Below are 23,431 nucleotides of genomic sequence, written 5' to 3' on the forward strand. Positions count from 1 at the left end.
TGTCAATGGTAAGTTATATTTTAACAATAGCTTAAAACCCATCCACTGAAATGACAATGAATTACAATGTCTTAAAATTACTTTCACCTACTTCAGTATCGTGAGCACTCCACAATATATTTGTCAAATGTGTAAGTCATCAGTGTAGTTTCCCCTAGCACAAACTATTCCATAAAGTGTTTTCTTTTTTGCCCCCCCTTTTTGTGAAAATCTAGTGATATGTTTCCTGGGGTATTAGTGATGGCAATATGCACACAGAATTGGTGTGATGGATGATAAATTACTAGACAAATATAGATTTGTTTCAGATCATACTGCATTCCACTGCATTCAAGGAAGGGGTACTAGATGCCTGTTTTAGCACTTTGCCATTCCATAGAAAATGAAAGAGAAACAATGAACCATCAGAAAAAAATTATAAATGACAAATATAGAAGTCACAAATATGTGGCTTAGTAAAGCACATCAGAATTAAAGAATGAAGTATTGATGAGGAACCACATCAGGATTAGAGAATGAAGTATTAACTTGGAATTAAGCTCCAGATATTTCCAGATATTGATCTGAGGACTGCACAAGTTTTATTTTGTTCTGTTCTTCTTTACAGTCTACTCCACTTGTTTAGTCCCCTCATTCACTCACTGCTGGATCCAGTTCCCAATCATATCCATGCTTCTATTGATCTATTTATCCTGTTTCTACTCATCCTCCAAGGCAGGTAACATTCTCCTCAAAGGACCCATCAGTTATTAGTAGAACTAGGTGTACTTTAAATTTTTTTGTACTATGAAAAGATATATATATATATATATATATATATATATATATTCCCCATGCATATTGTAAATATATCTCCATGTGAAACAAATCACATAAAATGATTTATCAGCTGAAACTTTCCTCTGAGATAGTTTGAAACCCAAATCAAATTTGGCCAAAATGCAGAAGATCTAGTTTTCTTTAACCTAAAATATGTAGTAGTTAAATTCCACAGAAGATTTGGCAACGCAGTAATGTGTTTCTAACCAGGGCCTAATTTCTTGTTATTACCAGTGGTTTCTTTTCAGAGTATTACAGTCAGCACATTGTAAAAGGCATTTGGTGAGCAACTCCCCCAGTGCCAAGTTTAAATTGGGATTTCGTTCTTAGTAACCTATCTACATAGATCTTTACAGGCATCCCCCCTTCCCAGACTGTGACAAACAGAAACAAGCAGGGATCAGACAAAGAAAACAATCTGTGTTCATCTTTTTTCTTCCAACTTGCTTTCTTACTCCTGAGAGTGAACAAGCCAACTTACAATCAGAATAAGTATGGAGCCAAGGGATGAAATGCACAGTATCTTGCCATGCTCTAAGCACAAGAGTGAGGCATGCCACAAAGACTAGAACTCATGAGCTATTCTGGAAATATTTATGAGCCTCTCAAGGTTAACCTTAGGCAGGACACTTGACTCAAATTCCTAAGGGTTTCAATATGTCAATTGACCAGATAATGATATATTCTTTTATTTTACAAGCAGAAGAATCTACTAGGAACTGGGCATAGTGCTAGACCTCATGTAAGTAATGTTGAATACATTATATGTTCTGAAGCCTGCACTTGCTCTAGGCTTAGGAAAGAAATAATATTGAGCTCCTCAGAGTGTGATAATTACCATGTTGTGAAGAAACCTTGAGAACCACTTTGGAAAATTAAAAGGGACTACAAAATGATTTAAGTGTCAGAGGAGAAGGATCCTAGGAAGAACTAGAATGCCACACAGTAGATATTAGTATCATTACTCACATAGTATAAAGGTGTGTTATTCCTGTCGTCCCAAGTATTCCTTGCATGTTAGAGAGGTGTACAGAGGTAAAGCTTATATTTTCAAAGTTAGCAAACAGAAGATGCAGAGCAGCTGATCATTAACTGAGCCATAGAAAAGTGGTTTTGAAAAAGGTTTCTAGAACCTTCTCGTTCGGTGCTAAAAAGGACTTGATTAATTATAACCATAATGTGGTTATAACGAGATGCACCATGGAAGGGAGAACAGGAAGATTCTAAGAACCAAAAAACAAGGACTTCTACTGTGAGACAACATCATCTTAAAAAAAATAAACGCAAAGAACATGAAGTGGGAGGAGTAATAAGGGAGAGGATTTCCATATGAGAGAAGCTAGGTAGAAGAGTGGAATGTGAATGGGCTCAAAATAAACAATATCCTCAAAGATCTAATAAATATACTGATAAAAGAGAAGTAAATCCTACAATGAATTAAACCACTTTTATTTATTTATTTATTTATTTATTTATTTATTTTGCTGGCATGTGGTTCCTCATATAAATGTCCGTATATCATAGATGAAAGAGGAAACCAAAAAATCATAATCCAGATTATTAAGTCAGGGGTCAGCAAAATACAAGATATGGTTGATGACCAACCTCCTGCCAGTTCTTATGAATAGAGCTTTTCTAGAACACAGACACAATGATCATTAAATCCTCCTCACAACCCCCTGAATACGACCAAGTCAGCATGGGGTAGTTGGCACTGATACCTCATGAGCCAAAGGTTCAAAATTCTTATAATTTGACTCTCCACGAAGTTTTCTAATCTGTTATCAATCTGCTAAAAATTTCACTACTGGCTACACCATTTAGTGACTTCCTTTCCACGCCCAGGGAGAATTATTACCACTATATTTATCTCTGAATGTCTAAATTACAAGGAAACTACTTGAAGTTTTATTCCCTTTTCATATTTCACATTAGTTACTTTACATTTTCATTGCGAGTTGCTCATATATAATAATCCTTTTACTTTTCTGATAAGTTCACTTAGCAATTTATTATTCATAAACCTGACAGAAACCATTATGTTATTTAAAGCCTGCTCATTTTATTAATTTTATAACCTCCTCTTTGCCTTATTAAATTTAATGCTATTTTGAATATGATCTCTACTCCCACATAGGAGAAAAGATCTTGGTGAAATGCTAGCAACAAATTCCAAATAATAAGAACCAAGGCCAACTGATTTATAATTTATAATTCTGGTTTTAGTACTTATAGCAATAATTGATCTAAGATGATAAATAACTGTTTAAATACTTTCATGGGAGGCAGTACCGAGGTGGAAGTAGTGGGCCCTGAGTTATGTAAGATTGAAGACTGCTGTGAAGCTAAGGTACAAGAGAAAGAGTTTGAATCTATAAAGAAAAGACAACTTGGTGGCTTACAGCTCCTACTGCCGGGCAGAGCCTAAATGGGGAAGGGGGTTTGCTCCATGGGAAGGAGAAATGGAAAGTTGGAGATAGAGAAGCAGCTGATGTACGGCCAGAGCGATAAGGTATTTTGTGTGCTGAGCTGTTTGTTACCAGCCAGAAAGAATATCCCTACTTCTCTGACAGTTGGCCCAACTGAAGTTGATATACACAGAGCCCAGAGTGGGGAAGCCTAAAGGAAATCTCATTTAAGTATGGACATAAGCTGTTTAGCTGCTCATGAAATGAGAACTGAACTAGCCTCCAACCTCAAAACTGGGGGAAGACTTCATTTAAATAGCTTAAAAATAGCATTAGTAAGATGACTAGGAATGTAAACTCCTTACTCTGAAAGCTTTATGACCTGAATCCAATCCTCAGAACCCACAATGGAGAGAGAGCTGATTTGCTTGCTTACACACATAAACACACACACACACACACACACACACACACACACACACACACACACACACAGAGAGAGAGAGAGAGAGAGAGAGAGAGACAGAGACAGAGACAGAGACAGAGACAGAGACAGAGACAGAAAAAGGGAGGGAGGGAGGGAGGGATGGAGGGAGAGAAGGAGGCAGGGAAAGAGAGGAAAGATGAAAATAATAATGATGACAATGAGGAAGAGGAAGAGAAGAAGGATATGAGAAGAATTCAAAAAATATCCTTTCAAGCCCAAATTTTTGGATTCAAGTCTGATTCCAACGAATACATGCTAGCACTGAGCACCTGAGCCATTTATACAAACACTTAAAGTTTCAGTTTCTAAGCCTTTAAACAACAAAACAACTGCTGCATTTCACAGCTTGTTGCCTTTTAAAAGAAGAGATTCGTACCCAGCTTTTGGTGCAGCATCTGGTTCCTAGCAAGAACTCAGTGCCTGATAAGAGTTATTATGATAGACATTCTCTCTAAGCCAGCCCTGAAGATACATTATTACAGCATCCAAACAAAATGAAGAGTTATTCTAGAAAATGGCCTATTATGCAGCTCTGTGACTGTTATTATGCATGCTTCTTTAATTATAGAAAAGCTAATGTGTATAAACTTTCTATAAAGCTGAAGCACATTTTTCTTTAAAGGTTGTTTGGATAAAGCTTTTCTGATGATCACGTTATAGTTATCTCAGAATTGGTCGTACGGGGGGAATCTGAAGCAGTTGTTGATAATTTTGAAAATCACAGCTCAAGTAAAATTGCTTTTTATTGATTTCCGTTATATAAAAAAAAAGAAATCAGTAGCATATAATTTTAGTTTTCTGCAATAGCCATCATAAACTGGAGTACAACAATGGTATGTGGTATCTTTTGAGGCTTAAACACAAATTGATTTACCCACTTGCTCTTTTACTGTATGAAGGAAGCAAAGACTCTAGATGCACCTGGAGCTTGTGAGACATGACACATACATACGCTAGTTCTTCCTCTGTTTTGTAAACGGTGACTGTTCTAATGCCACACCTTGACCATTTATCATAGGTTTTTTTTTTTTTTAAAAAAAAAAACTTCGTATAATGAATTCATATGAACATTCCACATAAGTAAGGTATAGATTTTAAGTATGTGTGCATTTATAAAGAGATGATGAAACAGCTGACTTCTGTGTTATTTCGTCTTACAGTTTGAATGTAAAATGTCTCCCGTAAGTTTGTGAGATAGAACTTGTGATTCTCATTGAGGAAGGTGGCCTTGAAAATGGGTGGGACCTTTGGGACTTAGGCTTAGGGTAATTAAAGATCCTGCATATTTGGTCTGTGCTTCATATTCTGCCCCGATATGAAGAGAGGAGTACCAGAAACATGCGTGTGAACCTATTACCATGCCTCCACAGTGCTGATCTGCATCTCCTCAAACCATAAGCTAAAATGGCGGGCCTAACACGAGGTCTAATCTCCAGTCCACCTTCACCCTTCAGTCGTACACAGGTGGAGAGCATGAACTGGCCCTAGAGAGATTTACATACTAATGAGGTACCTGAAGGCCAGAGGTGGAGCCGATTAAACATTCCTCCCCAGACCCTCCCCCCTTCTCCCCTCCCCTTTTTAACTCAGGTTGCCGGTTTTGGAAACCCAAGGACTTCCTCATGTGTTGGGGCTGCACTGACATGAGGAACCATGAGGAGCTGGGGAGAGACTTTTAGTTAATGAGCAGCTGGGCCCAACTTCCAGCTGGAGGAACTACCCACAGCATAGTGAGAGGAACCCTGGGGTCCCCAGCCTTATTTTTTTCCCTACACTAAAATAAATCTTTTCTCATTTAAATTGCTTATTGTCAATTATTTGGTCACAATGACAACAATAAGCGCTGAATGTAATACACCAACATAATACATTGAATATAATACTGTACCAATCTCACCATATGATTTCCAAACATAATCCTTCCTCTTTCTGAAACTTTCAGTGAAGGGAAATAGAGGGATGGCTATTAAGATAAGAGCACTCTACTTTTGCAGAGGCCAAGGGTTAAATTCTGTGCACCAATATGGTGGTTCACAGCTAATCATAAGTCCAGTTCTAGGGATCTAACATCCACTTCTGAAGTCTGAGGACACTAGTTACATGCATGGTTCACATTCATACATGAAGACAAAATTCATACATAAAAATTCATGTTAATCTTTAAAAAAAAAAAAAAGAAAAGAAAGAAAGAAAAATTCCTATGAAGAACAATGGTATCTCAACATTATGTTATGTAACTTGAGCCCACAAGTACAGCTTAGCCAGGAACTGTGCTTTCTGAATTTAGATGAGTCTCAGATGTATATTTGAACAGGTTAAAGTTAAAATGACTTGTTCTCACCTACTTATCAACCATTTTAATATTAATCAATGTTGGGTACATGTGTGGGTCTCGTGCCCCCTCCCCAAGGAGATAGGGCTGCTGTTTGGAGAGGCAAGACTTGAGAAGTTGACTGTGTTCTCCCCACACTGTCGCCAGGCTATGTGAAGCAGAGGGACCCGGGTCTGGGGTGGGAAGTACAGTCTGAGGTCCCACGGGGAGCCGGAGCTCTTGGCTTCGGGGTCTCCTGGCCAAAAGGCTCTTGGATCCCCAGGCACCACTGGGGGCCTCAGAAGGGCCAAGAAAGAAGTGGGGGCATGCAGGCTAGATTGGCCCATAGCCAAAGGGGGTGAAAGGGAGAGAGACTCTGGCTGTGCCCTGCAGGGAAGAGAGTTCTTGGTTGGCTGGGTCCTGGCTGATCACTTGGCTTGTTTGGGGCTAGGAGTGCAGAAAGTTCTGCTGGAGATTAGGCAGCTGCTCTGTGGATGAAGGCCTGCTCCACTGTTCCCCACAGCGCATCTCAAAGAAGAGAAACAGTCCATGGTCTTAAAATGTTTATTGTCATGGCAGAAAGTAGATGAAAGGGCGGGCCTGAGGTTAAATAGCTTTTGCAAGAAGGAGGGTCTGGGAAGGAATGTTTAATTGGCTATGCACCTCTGGCCTTTAGGTATCTCATTAATATGAATATCTGTCTTGAGGCTCTGTAGCCTGTAGTCATGTCCTCTACCTGTGGAGGAGCTAGGGGATTTTGTCCTACATGACTGAAAGGCACAGATCTATGGAGATCTGTGGCCTTGTGTCAGGAGCCTTGAGTCTGGGAGTGTTGCAAAACGTATTCTGTCCCTTAAGGTCACCTGGGGTCTCCAGCAGTTTCCAGCAGGTGATCGACCAGAAACCAGGTTGCCTATCATGGTTCTACAAATCAAGTATCTGGTTTCATTAATATTGAATTTGCTGTATGTCTCTGGGTTATCTATATCTAGTCTCTGGTTCTTGGTCATCAGAGAAGTACAAAGTATGGGTTTTAACTCCAGGAGTGGCCCTCAAGTCAAAGCAGATATTGATGGGCTATGCCAACCAGTTTTGTGCCACCATTGCCCCATTATGTCTTGCAGACAGGACAAATTGTAGGTCAAAGGTTTTGAGGCAGGGTGGTGTTTTTGTTTCTCTTTTGGTACCCTGCTGAGTACCTACCCATAGCTACAGCACTGAAAGTAGTGATGAAGTCTCCATGTAGGGACCAACTGAATTTCTCCATGTTCAATGAATTTTGTGGATGTTGTCCTTGGCAATAAGGCCCACCATCAGTTTGCAGAGAGCAACCCATTGGCTTAGCAACATCTTGGATTGTTTGGGATTTTTTTCATATCTATCTTTCTGGGTCTACGTTATCTCATTCTGAATGATTTTTTTTTTTTTTTGCTGCAAATTTCATGTTTTTTTTTTTTTTTTTTAAAAAAAAAACATCTGGGTTACTCTATTGAAAAATGTACTACATTTTTTTCCTTCTAGCCATGTGTTGAGAGATACCTAGGTTGTTCCCTGTTTCTGGCTATTATGAATAAATCAGCAATGAATATAGTTGAGTGCCCAGCCTTGTAAGGAAATGCCACACTGATTTTTATAGTTGCTATGGAAGTTTGCACTCCCACCAGCAATGGAGGAGAGTTCCCAGTTCTCCATATCCTCACCAGATATTTTATATTATTTGAGGCTATTATGAAAGGTATTGTTTCCCTGATTTCTTTCTCTGTCCATTTGTCATTTCCTTATTGAAGGATCCTTCCTTAGATCACTGAGCTTTACAGTCTCTGATTCCTGAACATCCAGGCAGTGTTGGGCATGAGTTGACTCAAGTTAAACCAGACATTGGTTAGATACTTCCACAATATCTTCATGATCCATTGGTCCAGCACACATTGGAGGCAGTACAGATTGGATATTGATAGTTTTGTGGCTAGGTTGATGTCCATGTTTCTGTTTTGGTAGTCTGCAGCGTACCTATCTGCAAGAAAGATGTTAGAATGTATGGGTAAAGGCTCCATGCTCAGCCTATCTACATTTAGTGTACTATGTAGATGTTGTCATCACAAATGGGGTTCTGCTGTCTGTATTCTGAGAGCTACCCTCTGCCCTAGCATCAGCTTAGGTTATTTGGACATCTCTATGGGATCCCCTTGATCAACAAATTGACTGAGCACAACTACTACCCACCACTGGAAGCCTTACCTAACTATAAAAGATAGCCATCTCAGACTCCATATCTTCCATTATTAGGAGTCCTCACTGGGGTCATCCTCATAGATTCCCAGATGTATCCACTGGACTAGGTTCCCAGACCACCCCATCTGCTCCCTCCATTTTTAAAGTATGACTTTGTGATTCTCAGTGTCTGTTGTTAAGTCTCCCTATTCATTTCTAACTTTGCTTATTTGTTTAGTCTCTCTCTTTCTTTCACTTGCTTTTAGTTAATTTGAATAAATGTCAATTTTATTTATTTTTCTGAAAGAAGCAATTCATTGTCTCATAATGTTTGTTTCTATTTTACTTATTTCAAGCCTGAGTTTACTTATGTCTTACTCCATTTTTGGGTGTAATTTTTTTCTTTCAGTTCTAAAACTTTCAGGTGTAAGTATGAGATCTCTCTCTGTCTCTGACTCTAACTCTATTTCTAGCTATCTCTCTGTCTCTCTCTGTCTCTCTCTGTATCTCTGTATCTCTCCTTCCTCTCTCTCTCTCTCAACCTCTCTCTTTCTCTCTTTCTCTCTTTCCTCCTCCTCCTCTTAATGTAGACACTAAGTCTTGAACACTTACCTCTTAGAAATTCCTTCATTGTGTCCCAGTAGTTTGGGTGTGTGATATATGTATTTTAACTCATTTCTAAAAATTCTTTAATTTATTTCTTTATTTCTAGCTTCTCCCATTAAGGTGTTCCATTTACTGGAGTTTGTAAGGTTTCTGTTGTTGATATCCAGTTTAATCCTAGGTGATCAAATAGAATACAAAGTATTATTTCAATTTTTATGCCTGTTGAGACTTCCTTTATGTCTGAGTGTGAAGTCAAGTTTGGAGAATATTCCAAGCGATCCATACAAGTTATATTCTTTTGTATTTGGCTGAAATATTCTGGAAATATCTGATAGTTACATTTGGTTTATAATGTCAGTTTACTCAAGTACTTCTCAGTTGAGTTTTTGTCTGGATGATCTGTCTCTTGTCAAGATTAAAGTATTAAAATCTCCCACTATAATGTAATGGCCATTATGTAATTCAAGCTGTAGTAAAGTTCTATCATCAACTTGGATGTCCTTGGTTTTTTTGGTACAGAAATATTGAGAATTGCAATGTCTTTTTGGTAGCTCTTTCCTTTGATGAACACATAGTGTTATTCCTTATCACCTCTGATTAGTTTTTGTATTGATGTCTATTTCTTTAGATATTGAAATGGCTACAACAGCTTGTTTCTAGGTCCATTTGTTTTGGGTATCTTTTTGAATCTTGTAATCCTAAGGTGAGTTCTATCCTTGATGTTGCACTGCATTAGCACGGCACTTGATACAGCAGAAGGATGGATCCAGTTCTCACACCCCACCTATTAGTCTGTGTCTTTTTATTGGAGAATTGAGACCACTGTCATTGAGAGATATAGATCAGCCTATTTGCTTCCTTGGTGTGTTCCTATGGAATGCCTGCTTGTGTTGGAGATGAGTGGAATGAGGGAAGGTTGGAAGAAAAGGTCTGTGGGATCCATTGGAGATGTAGTTCAGAGTAGAAGGCAAGACCACAGTAGGCCATTGGCTAAAGAGCTGGGGATAAAACTAGGAAATTGGATTTGGAGGACAGGTGGTATAGGTGCAGTCAGCCTACCTGTTTCCCTGAATGGACTGCAAAAGGTATTAAAAAAAAATTGAGCATGGAAACAACACTGATTCTGTAAGGGCCAGAAAAATAAATGTACCCTTAGTAATGATGTGCCTAAAAACCAATAATCTAAACAAGTATTGAGTTTCTATATATCTTAGTTCATACCTTTGAATTAAAAAGTTAAAGTTTTAAATAACATTTAATATAATGATTATTATAAATCAATGGAATAATCATTGATAGGAAGAAGGCTTGCAAAAGGAGTTTTCACTTTAAGCATCTTGCTCACAGAAATAAAATCTAAAGGCAGCTCCACCCTGAATACATGAATAAGCATTTGTAAAGGATGGCCAAAACCAACAACATGTTCCTGGATTGCTGAGCTAATTCCATCACCCATTGGTTGGCCTTGTATCTGCATTGGCCGCTTATCCAGAGAGTTGTTTATTCTCAGAAAAGAATGAACTTTTGATTTTTTAACATAACTTTTCCTTCAATTGGGAAAATATGTAAAATAATATGATGAAATTATATATTGAAACAGTTATTTTCATTATTCAAGACATATTTTATATAGTAAATCATTGATATTGGACCAACAACAATAGCCACAATGCATGCAGAGAATATTCTTTTCCTCTCAATAACAAGATTGTTTTTGTCATTGGACCCAAATTCTTTTAGTACAGAAGAGAACATGCATATTCTCTCAAGTCAGTTTTTACACTGATACCATTTTCTTCACTATCTTTCCTCGTCTCTGAGGTCCTCATAAACCTTCCATTGTTTCAGACAGACAATGCCTGTAATATATGAAAATGAATGACATGTATGAGAAAATTTGGATTTAAAATCTATGTTTATACAGCAGTAAAGTGACTTCTGATGGTAAGGCTATGCCCACAGAACCTCACATTTATTAACTCTCATCAGGTACTTGAAGTAAATGTCAATACTACAACTGAACTATATGCATAGAGTAAGAAACATTTGTGTTCTCAGGTATGAATGAGATGGCTTTATCACACCCGTCCTCTTTAGCCTCAGAAATCTATGTAAAAGAGGAGGTAAATGATTGTAAGAGCCAGAGATAGTGAAAGAGTATAAAAAAATAAAACAACAACAAAAAAGCCAACCAAATAGCTATACATTTGCTACATATATGTGAGAAGGCCAAGATAAGCCCATGATCTTTGATTGGTGATTCAGTCAAGGGTACAGGTTAGTTGACTCTGTTTGACTTCCTGTGGAGTTCCAATCCCCTTTGGGAGCACAATCTTTTCCATAAAAATACCCAAGTTCCATCCAGAGTTTGGCTGTGGGTGAATGCCTGTGTCTGAATAAGAGGATAGCCATGCTAGACACCTGCCTACAAGCATAACCGAGTATCATTAATAATTCCAGGGATTGGTGCTAATCCATGGGATGGCTCTCAAGTTGGACCACTTATTGGTTGGCCACTCCCATGCAGATTCATCTTCCTGTGGGTCCTGAACAAACAGAGCAAGGGCTAGCCTAAATACTGTTGCCTGTATGTAGGATATATTCTGGGCTACTTGTCTGGGCTCAGTGGTAGAGTAAGCTCCCAGTCTTACAGAGATTTGAAGTGCCAGGATTGGGGGATGCCCAAGGGAGCCCCCACCAACTCAGAAGAGAATTGGAGAGGGGATGGAGGAAGGATTGTGAGAAGGATTATCAGGAAGAAGCCAGTGAGCAGGATGTAGAGTGAATAATGCTCCAAATGCAAGGGCACCCACATTCATAAAAGAAAGCTTATTAAAGCTCAAAACACACATTGAATCTCACACAATAATAGTGGGAAATGTCAACACCCCAGTCTCACCAATGGACAGGTCATTGAAACAAAAACTAAACAGAGACACACTGAAACTAACAGGAGTTATAAACCAAATGGATTTAATACGTATCTACAGAACATTTCATCGCAAAAAAGAGAACAAACCTTCATCTCAGCACTTCAGGGAATCTTCTCTAAAACTGACCATATAATCAGACACAAAACAAGCCTCAACAGGCACAAGTATATTGAAATAATCCCATGCATTCTATCAGATCACCATGGACTAAGTCTAGAGTTCAGTAACAACAAAAAAACAGAAAGACCACATACTCATGGAAACTGAACAACTCTGCTCAATGACAACTTGGTCTGGAAAGAAGTAAAGAAATAAATAAAAGACTTTATAGAATTCAATGAAAACGAAGATACAACATACCCAAACTTATGGGACATAATGAAAGCAGTGTAAGAGAAAAATTGATAGCAATAACTGCCTTCATAAAGAAATTGGAGAGATCCCATACTAGCAACTTAACAGCACACCTGAAAGCTCTAGAATAGAAAGAAGCACACATGGCCAAGATTAATAGACAAAAGAAAATAGTCAAACTCAGGGCTAAAATCAAATAGTTAAAGAGAGAGAGAGAGAGAGAGAGAGAGAGAGAGAGAGAGAGAGAGAGAGAGAGAGAAAAATACAAAGAACAAAACTAAGAGCTGGTTCATTGATTAAATTAACAAGATAGATAAACTCTTAGCCAAAATAACTAAAGGGCACAGAGACAGTATCCAAATTAACAAAATCAGAAATTAAAAGAAAAACATAACAACAGAAACTGAGGAAATTTAAAAAATTATCAGATGCTACTACAAAAGACTTTACTCAACAAAACTGGAAAATCTAGATGAAATGGATGATTTTCTAGACAGATACCAGGTACCAAAGTTAAGTCAGGATCAGATAAACTATCTAAAAAGTCCCATAACCCATAAGGAAATAGAAATAGTCACTAAAAAACCTAAAACAAAACAAAACAAAAAAGCAAGCCCAGAACCAGATGGTTTTAGTGCAGAATTCTACCAGACCTTTAAAAAAAAAAAAAAAAGCTAATATCAATACTTCTCAAACTATTCCACAAAGTAGAAACAGAAGGAACACTACCTAACTCATTCTATGAAGCCGTAGTTTCTCTGATACCTAAATCACACAAAGACCCAACAAAGAAAGAGAACTTCAGGCCAATTTCACTTATAAACATCAATGTAAAAATACTTCATAAAATTCTCACAAACAGAATCCAAGAATACATCAAAACCATCATTCACCTTGATCAAATAGGCTTCATCCCTGGGATGCAGGAATGGTTCAATATATAAAAATCCATCGATGTAATCCAATGTATAAACAAACGCATGAAAAAAGTCACATGATCATCTCTTTAGATGCTGAAAAAGCCTTCAGCAAAATACAACTCTTCATGCTAAAAGTCTTGGAGAGATGAGAAATTCATAGTACATAAGGAAACATAATAAAAGCAATATATAGCAAACCAACAGCCAACATAAAATTAAATGGAGAGAAACTGGAAGTAATCACTAAAATCAGGAACAAGACATGTTGTCCACTCTCTCCCTACTTATTCAATATAGAATGTGAAGTTCTAGTTAGAAAAATTAGCTCCCAGAGACTGAGCCACCAACCAGGAGCATATATAGGATGGTGTGAGGCCCATGGCCCAGATATAGCAGAGTTCTGTTTGGTCTGTCCTCAGTGGGAGAAGATGTGCTTAATGCTGGAGAGACTTGAGAAGGGGTATAGCTGAGGACAGGGGTGGTGTACCCTCTTAGAGGCAAGAAGAAGGAGGAATGGGATGAGAAACTGTGGGGGGGGGGAGACTGAGGGGCACAACACCTGGAATGTAAATAAATAAAAATAATTTAAATTAAGAAAAAAGAATATTAAATCCCCAAAGAAAGAAATTGAAGAAGATCTCAGAAGATGAAAAGATCTCCCATGCTCATGGATTGGTAGGATTAATATAGTAAAAGTGGCCATCTTACCAAAAGCAATATACAAATTAATACAATCTCCATCAAAATTCCAGCTCAGTTGTTCACAGACTCGGAAAGAGCAATTCTCAACTTCATACAAAATAACAACAACAACAACAAAATTAAGGTAGTGAAAACAATTCTCAACAATAAAAGAACTTCTGGGGAAATTACCATCCCTTACTTCAAGCTGTACTACAGAGCAATAATGATAAAAAAACAAAACAAAACAAAACAAACAACAACAACAAACAACAACAACAACAACAACAAAAAGCCTCATGGTATTACTACAGAGAGTGAAAGGCCGATCTATGGAATAGAACTGAAGACCCTGAAATAAACTCACACACCTATGGACACTTGAACTTTGACAAAGAAGCCAAAACAATGCAGTGAGCAAAAGAAAGCATCTTCAACAAATGGTGCTGGTCTAACTGACAGTCTGCAAATTGATCCATATTTATCACCTAGCACATTTGTTTCTTAATTTATTGAATTCCAAATTAAAATCAGTGTTTGTGCATCCAAATGATTGGGTCTCACCACTTAGCTGTTCCTCTAGCAAAGGCAACACAATTCTGAATGTTTAAAAGAAGCTACCATTTTTATAAAATTCTCAAAGTTATCACAGAACAAAGCTGCTTTGGTTGCTAATTCATAGAAAAGTTCTTAGAGTGAGATTCAATGATAACTCCCATTTTTCTCTTTTTAAAAAATTTTATTGGATATATTCTTTATTTTACATTTCAAATGTTATTCCCTTTCCCAGTTCCCCCCATCCCCTAATCCCCCTATCACGTCCAGTCTCCCCCTGCTTCTATGAGGGTGTTCCCCCAACCACCCACTCCTGCCTCCCCACCCTGACATTTCCCTAAACTGGGGCATCAAGCCTTCACAGGACCAAGGGCCTCTCCTCTTATCAATGCCAAATAAGGCCATCCTCTACTACATATGCAGCTGGAGCCATGGGTCCCTCCATGTGTACTCCTTGGTTGGTGGTTTAGTTCCTGGGAGCTTTGGTGTGTGTGTGGAGAGGGTCTGGTTAGTTTTCAAACACCTTCTGGGCAAGGGAAATGGCTTATTCAATTATGTCCATGCTGTACAAAGAGACCCGAGTTTGGATCACCAGTACCTACATGAAAACTTAAGTGCTATAGTGCATTCTTGTATTTTCAGCACTGTGGAAGCAAAGGCATGAAGTTCTCTGAGGTTTTCTGGCAGACAACCTAGTTGAGTCACTGAACAGCCTGTTCAGTGAGAGGAATCTTAAAAATTAGGGTTGAGGCTAGAAAGATGGCTCAACAATAAAGAGGACGTATCCTCTTCTAGAAGACCAAAGTTTGATTCCTAGCACTCCCATGACAGCACATAACCATTTGTATCTCCAGTTCCTAGGAGTCTGAACCATTTGGCCTCTACACAGCTGTGGTGCATGGACATATATGCAGGCAAGACACATATACACACAAAATGGAAAGTTTAAAAATAATCTGATGTGGAGAGCATTGGATGAAAGCACTGAGCATCAACCTCTGATCTCCTAACACATGGATCTTCATGTACAGAGAGAGAGAGAGAGAGAGAACTCTTGTGTAATTTGTATTTATTGGCACATAGAAATAGAGAAATCTGGTTTTTAATACTTACGCATATTTTGTACACATGGTGTGTTTGGGGTACAAGGAATACCTAATATTTATCACCAAAAATCACAGATTATAGAGAAGCAGCATAACAATCATCTCATGGAGAACTCACTGGATTATCATCACAAATTTATCAATATCTACAAGTGATTTATATGAACATTATTGTTTAAAAACTACTGTCAGACTTAGTATTGTTAATTTCTTCCCAGACTTGAAGTTCCAGAAATTCTAGATAAATCTCCATGCATCCAGTTTATAGTTATGATCTTCACGCATTCTGTGTTCCTGAGACACAAAAGAGAAGACTATGCCTCCTTTGTGTATATTTTTTTTTTTGCAGTTATTGCTTCTTGCTTAGTGATTCCATTAGTGAGATGCTAGAGTTATGATTGGTTAAGATTAACCAGCATTTTCTCTGGGGCTATGAAGGAGTCAGATTTCTTGTACACACAAAAACACTCTCAGTAGCTTTGCCACAAGTATTTGGCTGCTTCTAGTTCCTGATTCAACAAAGACGTGTCATGAGACTCAGAATGATACCACAGGAATCCTTTTCTGTGGGAAATGACTGTAATTCAAATGTCAAATATAAGTCTTAAGACAATAATAACACATTGTCTTTTTTTACGAACTTTTGTAAACTTAAAAAGGGGCATAGTGAATGTAGAAGTTTCCTTTTCACATTCTTTATCCTGTTGTAGACAGAATATAAATATTGTCTTATTTAGTCTGAACACATAGCAAAATGAGAATGATAACCAGGTATTTGTATTATTTTTAACCTATATTTTAGGAATAATTCACACATCATAGAATTTATTGGTTTGATCTAATTCTATAGCATTTTTGCCACCCATTAAAGAAGCTATAACTTACCAATGTGTATGCTTACATATACACAAAATATCATAGTCAGATAAAGACAATTGCAATAATCATTGTCTCAAGCAATTAACATTTATTTGTGGAAAACATTCATAAATTTTCCATTACCATTTGTGAGATGTGTAATTAACTATTGTCAACCATATTTTTCTGAATGCTTCAAAATTTTTGTCTTCCTATCCAGTTCTATTTTTACACTTGATAGAATGGTCCCTCCCTTCCTCAGATACTTCTGAGGTGTTCTGCTTTAAGATGTTTGTTTGTGTTTTGGATATATTTTTTCTTTTGAGGCAGGGTCTTTCTGTGTGTCCCTGGCTATCCTGGAACTTTCTCATGTAAACCAAGCTGGCCCTAAACTGACAGAGATCTATATGACTCTGCTTTCTGGTTGCTGAGATAGAAGACACTGACTACTGTCTTACTTAGGGTTTTATTGCTGTGAAGAGACATCATGATCAAGGCAACTCTTATAGAGTAAACATGTAATTAGGACTGGCTTACAATTTTAGAACTTCAGTCTCATTATGGTGAGAAGCAAAGCATAATCTGGGCAGACATGGTACTGGAGACACAGTTGAGAATTCTACATTTTAATCTGAAGGCAGTCAAGATGATGTATTGGTCACAGAGTGTGGGTCTCTTTTGCGTTGGGCAGATCTTGAGCCTAGGAGCCCTCAATACCAAGTTACACAGTGATGTCCTCAAACAAGGCCATACCTCCTCCCAGTGCCACTTCCCATGGGCCAGAAATATTCAGACCACCATATTCTACTCCCTGGATCCCATAGGCTTATTCAAACACAGGAGTCTATAGGGATCATACTAGTATCATCATGGTAGAAGGCTCTTAGTACCAACTTCTGTCTTAGCTTGGGTTTCATTTCTATAAAGAGACACCATGACCAAAGCAACTCTTATACATAAAACATTTTATTGGGACTAGCTTACACTTTCAGAGGTTCAGTTCATTATCATTATGGTGGGAAACATCGAACCATGCAGGAAGACATTGGTGCTAGAGGAGCCAAGAGTTTCATATCCGTAGGCAACAGATTTGACTGTGTTCTGTAAGTAGCCAGAAGTGTCTCATTCCATACTGTGCAGATCTTGGTCATAGGAACCTTCAAAGTCCTATGCAGTTCCTCAGACAAGGATACACCTTCTCCAAACCCTCTAATAGGGCCACTTCCCATAAGCCAAGCATATTCAAACCACCACAAGCACTATGTCCAACTAGCTTACTTCTTAAAAATGCTTTGATTTATATTGAAATGTCATTACAGAATTAAATAATTTGTAATTTGTTTTTATTTTGTTTGTGTGTGTGTGTGTGTGTGTGTGTGTGTGTGTGTGTGTGTGTGTTAGGCCTGTGTGGATGTCTGTCAGGGAGAGACAGGACCTTAGATCCTCTGGAGCCAAAGTTACAAACAGTTGTGAATCACCCAACGTGGGCGCTGGAAACTGAATATTCACTCTCTAGAAGAGCAATAAAAGTTCAAAGCAACTAAACAATCTCTTCAGTCCTATAAGTAGTTGTTTTGCTGAACAAGTGTGGTGGATAAATGGTATTGTTTACATGGTGAGTGTGCAAAGTTTAGTGTTGAAGTGCAACCCTGATTATTTGTTGTCTTGCCATGGTGCTCTCACAATAATATCTAGCCACACGAGTTGCTTTCTTATCACTGTGACAGACTGTCTGACATAAACAAGAGAACAGATTTCTTTTGAATTAGAATTTCAAAGTTTCATTCTATGAGCACTTGGGCAGAACCTCATATCTAGGTCAGTAACCTTCCTATGGCCTGTTTTGTTCAATAAAATAAACTGCACAGATTCACTTTCTCATAGGACAAAAGCCACTAAGCTTTAAAAATTACTTGCTAATACTATGAGAATCTTTAGTTTGGGCTTGTTTTCTCATTGTACACCTGTGAGAACTGGATGGTCACTTACCTGGTACAAGAGTGGTAAGAGTCCAGACTTACTGAAAATTTAAAAAAAAAAAAAAAATCAGAGCTTGAAAAAGATCACTCACGACAATGGTTTTTGTCACCTAAACCACTATCATGCTAGACTCTCAACCTAGATCTGACCTTAACACATGCATGTTATTAAAATGGTATAAAAGCAAAAGAGAGAAGGGGGATGGAATAGGGAGTCCTAAGGAGGAGAAATGGGGAAAGGGGGTGACATCTGAAATGTAAATAAATAAAATATCCAATAAAAAATTGAAAACAAAGGAAAAAAAGAAAAAATGTCTATGATGATTCCCTTTGGTCTTTCTCAAAGGACACTTAATGAAATAGAATAGATTATAGGGTAGTCAACACATCTCTTGGTGCTTGTGTTTGTTGTTGTAATTCAGGGGGCCAGCAATATAAATTAATGAGCAATTCATTTGAAACTTGAAACCTGGGCTGGTGAAATGGCTCAGCAGTTAAGAGCACTGACTGCTCTTCCAAAGGTTCTGAGTTCAATTCCCAGCAACAACATGGTGGCTCACAATCATCTGTAATGGGATCTGATACTGTCTTCTGGTGTGTCTGAAGACATCAACAGTGTACATAAAATAAATAAATATACATAAAATAAATAAATAAATTTAAAAAACTTGAAACCTTTAGCAAAAGTAAAAACAAATAATTGATTTACATTCATGCAAAGAGAGGCATTTGTTTAGTTGAGAACTGGTTTAAGCAAATTTATCTAAATATAATTGTAACCATTAAAGACTTTAACAAATGCCAGAGCAAGATTCCTGGTGTGAATATTAAAGCAATGTTTCTTTTTCTATGTTACTGTGTGTCAGAAAACAGAGGTAAAACAAACACCAAATAAAGAGTCAGAAATCAAGACTTTTACTTAAACATGTAATTTTGGAAAGTTATTTAAAATACTTATCATGTTAAGTTTTTCAGTTTGAGAATAAGATATTCATGTTTAATAAGTTTTATTAGTCATCTAGTATCTAAATTGACTGATGAGATACACTGAAAATTATTTAATGTCTTATTGTAAATACAATCACTAAGTCAGGTATCGCCTGATCTACAAGAAAAACAAAATGGTCAAAGAACATTATGCATTAGAAGGGCAGAAAGATCACTGCAAGCCTTCCATGCATGTCTGCTAAAGGTAAGGGGAGTCAAAAGGTATATAAATCATCTCCTACATATGCTGTCACTGTTTCTTCTCATGCTGACTTCTGAGTTGGAAAGATTGCCGGGTTTCTGAGGGAAGCTTAGCTCCCAGACATAAGACAGACGGAGAAGGTTATCAGCAGCAAGTTTGGGGAGGCTAGTTTATAACTTTTCAGTTTATAGCAGGAGCCTTTCCAAATTCCATTAGAAACCTAGACAGATGTATTTTGTATAACTTCTATTTTTGTCAGATGATTTCTATTTCCCCAGCACTGATCTGGAGTGGTTGGTGAAGTTTAAAAGTTCTATTTCCTATTGTACTGTGGCTTTTTGTATGCCATAAGAAGCAAAGGACAGAAGAGAGGCTGAGATAAAACCTGTATGAATTTCATAAGTTTGGGCCAGAAGCTAAACCACTCTCTTATAAATAATATTCACAAACACTCTCTTCTATGGCCAAGGTTATAAAGAAAATGGAAACTTTCTCTCTTAAAAGACCTTAAGAAATAACATGTTATCTCTCCAGATGAGGTCAGTGTTGCTTGTGACCTTAGAGCTGACAGCAATGGAAAAGTCATGTAGGATTTCAATGTGCTACTCACATGGAAGTTTTTACGAAGACATAAATGCACATATGATTCTGATGGTTTCATATGAGATAGAAAGGTGTTACACTGTAGTAGGAGACCAGAAAGACTTTACTTGAAACTTCTCATGCAGAGTGCTAAAAATATTGCCTATACCATATCTCACACCATATAAATTATACAGGGTTTCCCAAAAGTTGAGCACCCTGGTTCTCAATATAACTAAAGCCATCAAGGTTTCAGAGTTTGGGGATTATTTGGCCTCGAATAGTCATAGAAAAACAAAGCACTAGAATTGATTTTCAGAGATTTGGAACAGGAAACAATCCCCAGTGAGATTACCCATGGGAATTATTAAAATGCAATAAAAAACACACACACACAAATACACACACATGCACGCACATACACATTTAATAAAGAAAATGTTTCTCTGTGACAAAATAATAAATACTGAAGTATTTATAGGACATAGAATATGCGCACATAACAGAATCTTTAAGTACAAACAATTAAGATAAGAAAATGCAGCACAAATTAGCTTTCGATCCGCGAATCAAACAGTACTGGGTTACTGGAAATCCTTGTGCTCTCTCCTGTTGATAACTCCTTACCCATTGCATTTTAAAACTAATAACCCAAGGCCATTTTGAGACAAAAGTTAGAATACTAACTCTCATTTTCCAACTTAGAAAAAAAGGTGTCTTTCCCAAACACCTAGGTATTTAAATGAATTTTTAAAAATTATTTTGAAAACCAAACAAATTTACATGTTTTTCAAAACACTCCCACACCTAAGGCTCAGGGAAGATGGCCGAAAAGAGGGCGGATAGATTGAAAGAGTCATAGAAATATGGGCGTTTGCTGTAAGATTGTGTCTCCTAGTAACATCAGAAGGTGCACCAACGAACATGCCAACGTGCATTTACAGCCCATGAAGCCTCGATGTCATGGAACTATAGGCAACTATAGAAAGTTGTGGGATAGAGGTGGTCTTCCTTAGGTTAGAGCATACCAATTAGTTATCCAGTGCCACATGGTCAGTCTTGAGAGCAATATATACAAGTAATATAAAATAGACTGATCAGGCTACAATTATCAATATATATTCATATGTACATATATTCTTATGTACACATATATTACACATATATACATATATACATATATGTGTGTAATAACGGATGATGTATAAAAGAGGCCATGAGTTGGAAGAAAGGTGGAAATGAGTATCTGAGATTGTTTAGAGAGAGGATAAGAAAGAGAAAAATGTTTTAATTATAGTATTAAAATTTTTTAAAAATTAAACATTAAAATTAAAAATTATAATTTATTTCTAAACACTTAGATTTATGCCTAAATAATTAAATAACCATCATGGACTCTTCTTTATAAGCAGTCAAGTAATTTGACCATATCTCTCTGACTTTAGTGGTTACTCGTAGATACATATCAAATATTTAATTTTTATCAGATTGGTCTTGCTTTGTTAATGCTCCATGTAATTTTCAACACACAGCTCCCTCAGCCTCTGTTTATAATAAAAGAAAGAATATTAAAAATATAATTCAACAAGATACCCAGCCTGTTGTAAAAGGTAGCTCCATTGCTAGCAATCTTCATACTTTGGAAAATGATGAGTCATATTTTTCTTCCTGGTTTTTTGAATTGGTACATGGCTAAAACTAAAGAGTATGTATGTATTTGAAACACAATTTGTCTTAAAATATAAATGAATAATGCATTTTAAAATATTTCAGTGCTGTCATTTTTAAAACCAGTTTTTCCAAGATTAAAGAAATACTGGGAAGTCCTTCAAGAAAATTCCTGTTTGTATTCATTTCACACCTCTGAGATTCAATTATTTACCCTCAGACTCTGACTCAGAGCTCATATTATTTCTCCAGTCCTTTGAGAGCCTGTGTCATTAGTTACAATCTCATTTTTATCTTTACATACTTCATCTCCCCTCAGTCTTTTCATCTGCTCTCATATGCATCCTGAAAACATACAAAGTAACCCATATACACATGGACACACTATCAAACTTCTCTTTGAACTTTGTGTATCTGTTATCTTGTTTATTATTTTAACTTTACTATATTCTTTATCATCCTCAAAGTCTCTATAGCAGTGGTTTTTAACCTTCCCAATGCTATGACTGTTTAATGCAGTTTGTCATTTTGTGGTGACCTCCAACCATAAATTTATTTCATTGGTACTTCATAACAGTAATTTTGCTACTGTGAAGAACATGATGCAAATATAGGATATGCAGGATATCTGATATGTAGGATATCTGATAAGTGGCCATATCAGATATGTGAAAGGGCCATTATACTTCAGAAGAGTCATGAATCACAGGTTGATCACTGTTTCTCTTATAATATTTAAAAACAATTTGACACTAAATGGTTTTGGGAAATATACTAAGGCCCAATGGTTTGAGCTCAACAATTCAATAAAAGGTTTTCCCATTTGCACAACAAGGGACTTAAAGAATCTTTAAAGCTGAAATATTGTTGGTGAGACAAAAATAATAAGCACATTTTGATGTCTCAAACAAGTTTACAATAATAAAATTGATTTCTAAAATGTGAGCAGAATAAGGATATCACCACTGAACATGTCAAAGTGCACATAGGAAAGCTAGTGTGGTCTCAATTCTACCAAAAGAACTATAGCAATTGTGGGAAGCTGGGTCAGGAGAACTAGTCTTCCTCTAATTAAAACCTAGGACTCAAAATACCATGCTGATTGCAAATTTCATAAGATATGTTATGGTTTCACTTATATGAAATTCAAGAACTGACAAAACTTAGAATGTAAATCAAAAGGAGGAGTTACATATTAAGTAAACACTCCGTGTATGTATTGTATCTATATGTTGTAAAGATATAATGAAGTCACATATTGACTTTAGAGTATAGATTGGTAAAAGCAAGCTGACAGTAAGAGGAATAGAGAAGACTTCAAAGCATTAGTACCTATTTGAAATATACACAGGTAAGACTGTGAAACTTATAATCTTTAGATGATTGTATGATGTGTTGGCAAACCTGCTAAACCACACATGTAGAGATCAGAGGCAACTTGAGGACGTTGGGTTTTTTCCTTCTGTTATGTGGATCATAGGAACCAAATAGGAGCATCAGGTTTGACGGAAAATGTGCTTACCCATTGAGCCATCTTGCTGGAGCCCAGTAGTATCTTTGTAAACTTAATTTTTTGATCCTTGTAATTTTGGTAAAAACACATAAATTCAAATTATAGCATACACGGGCACAACCCATTAAGTTTAAAGTTTCATCTGTGTAGATAGCAACATTTCTTCTTGTTTTTGGCATCCCTTCAACAGTCTTTTGTTTGGATAGCTTCCCTTATTGACACTCTCATAACAATCTCTTCACTACAAAGAG

Source organism: Arvicanthis niloticus, chromosome 22 (genome assembly GCF_011762505.2).
Source record: "Arvicanthis niloticus isolate mArvNil1 chromosome 22, mArvNil1.pat.X, whole genome shotgun sequence".
Lineage (NCBI taxonomy): Eukaryota > Metazoa > Chordata > Mammalia > Rodentia > Muridae > Arvicanthis > Arvicanthis niloticus.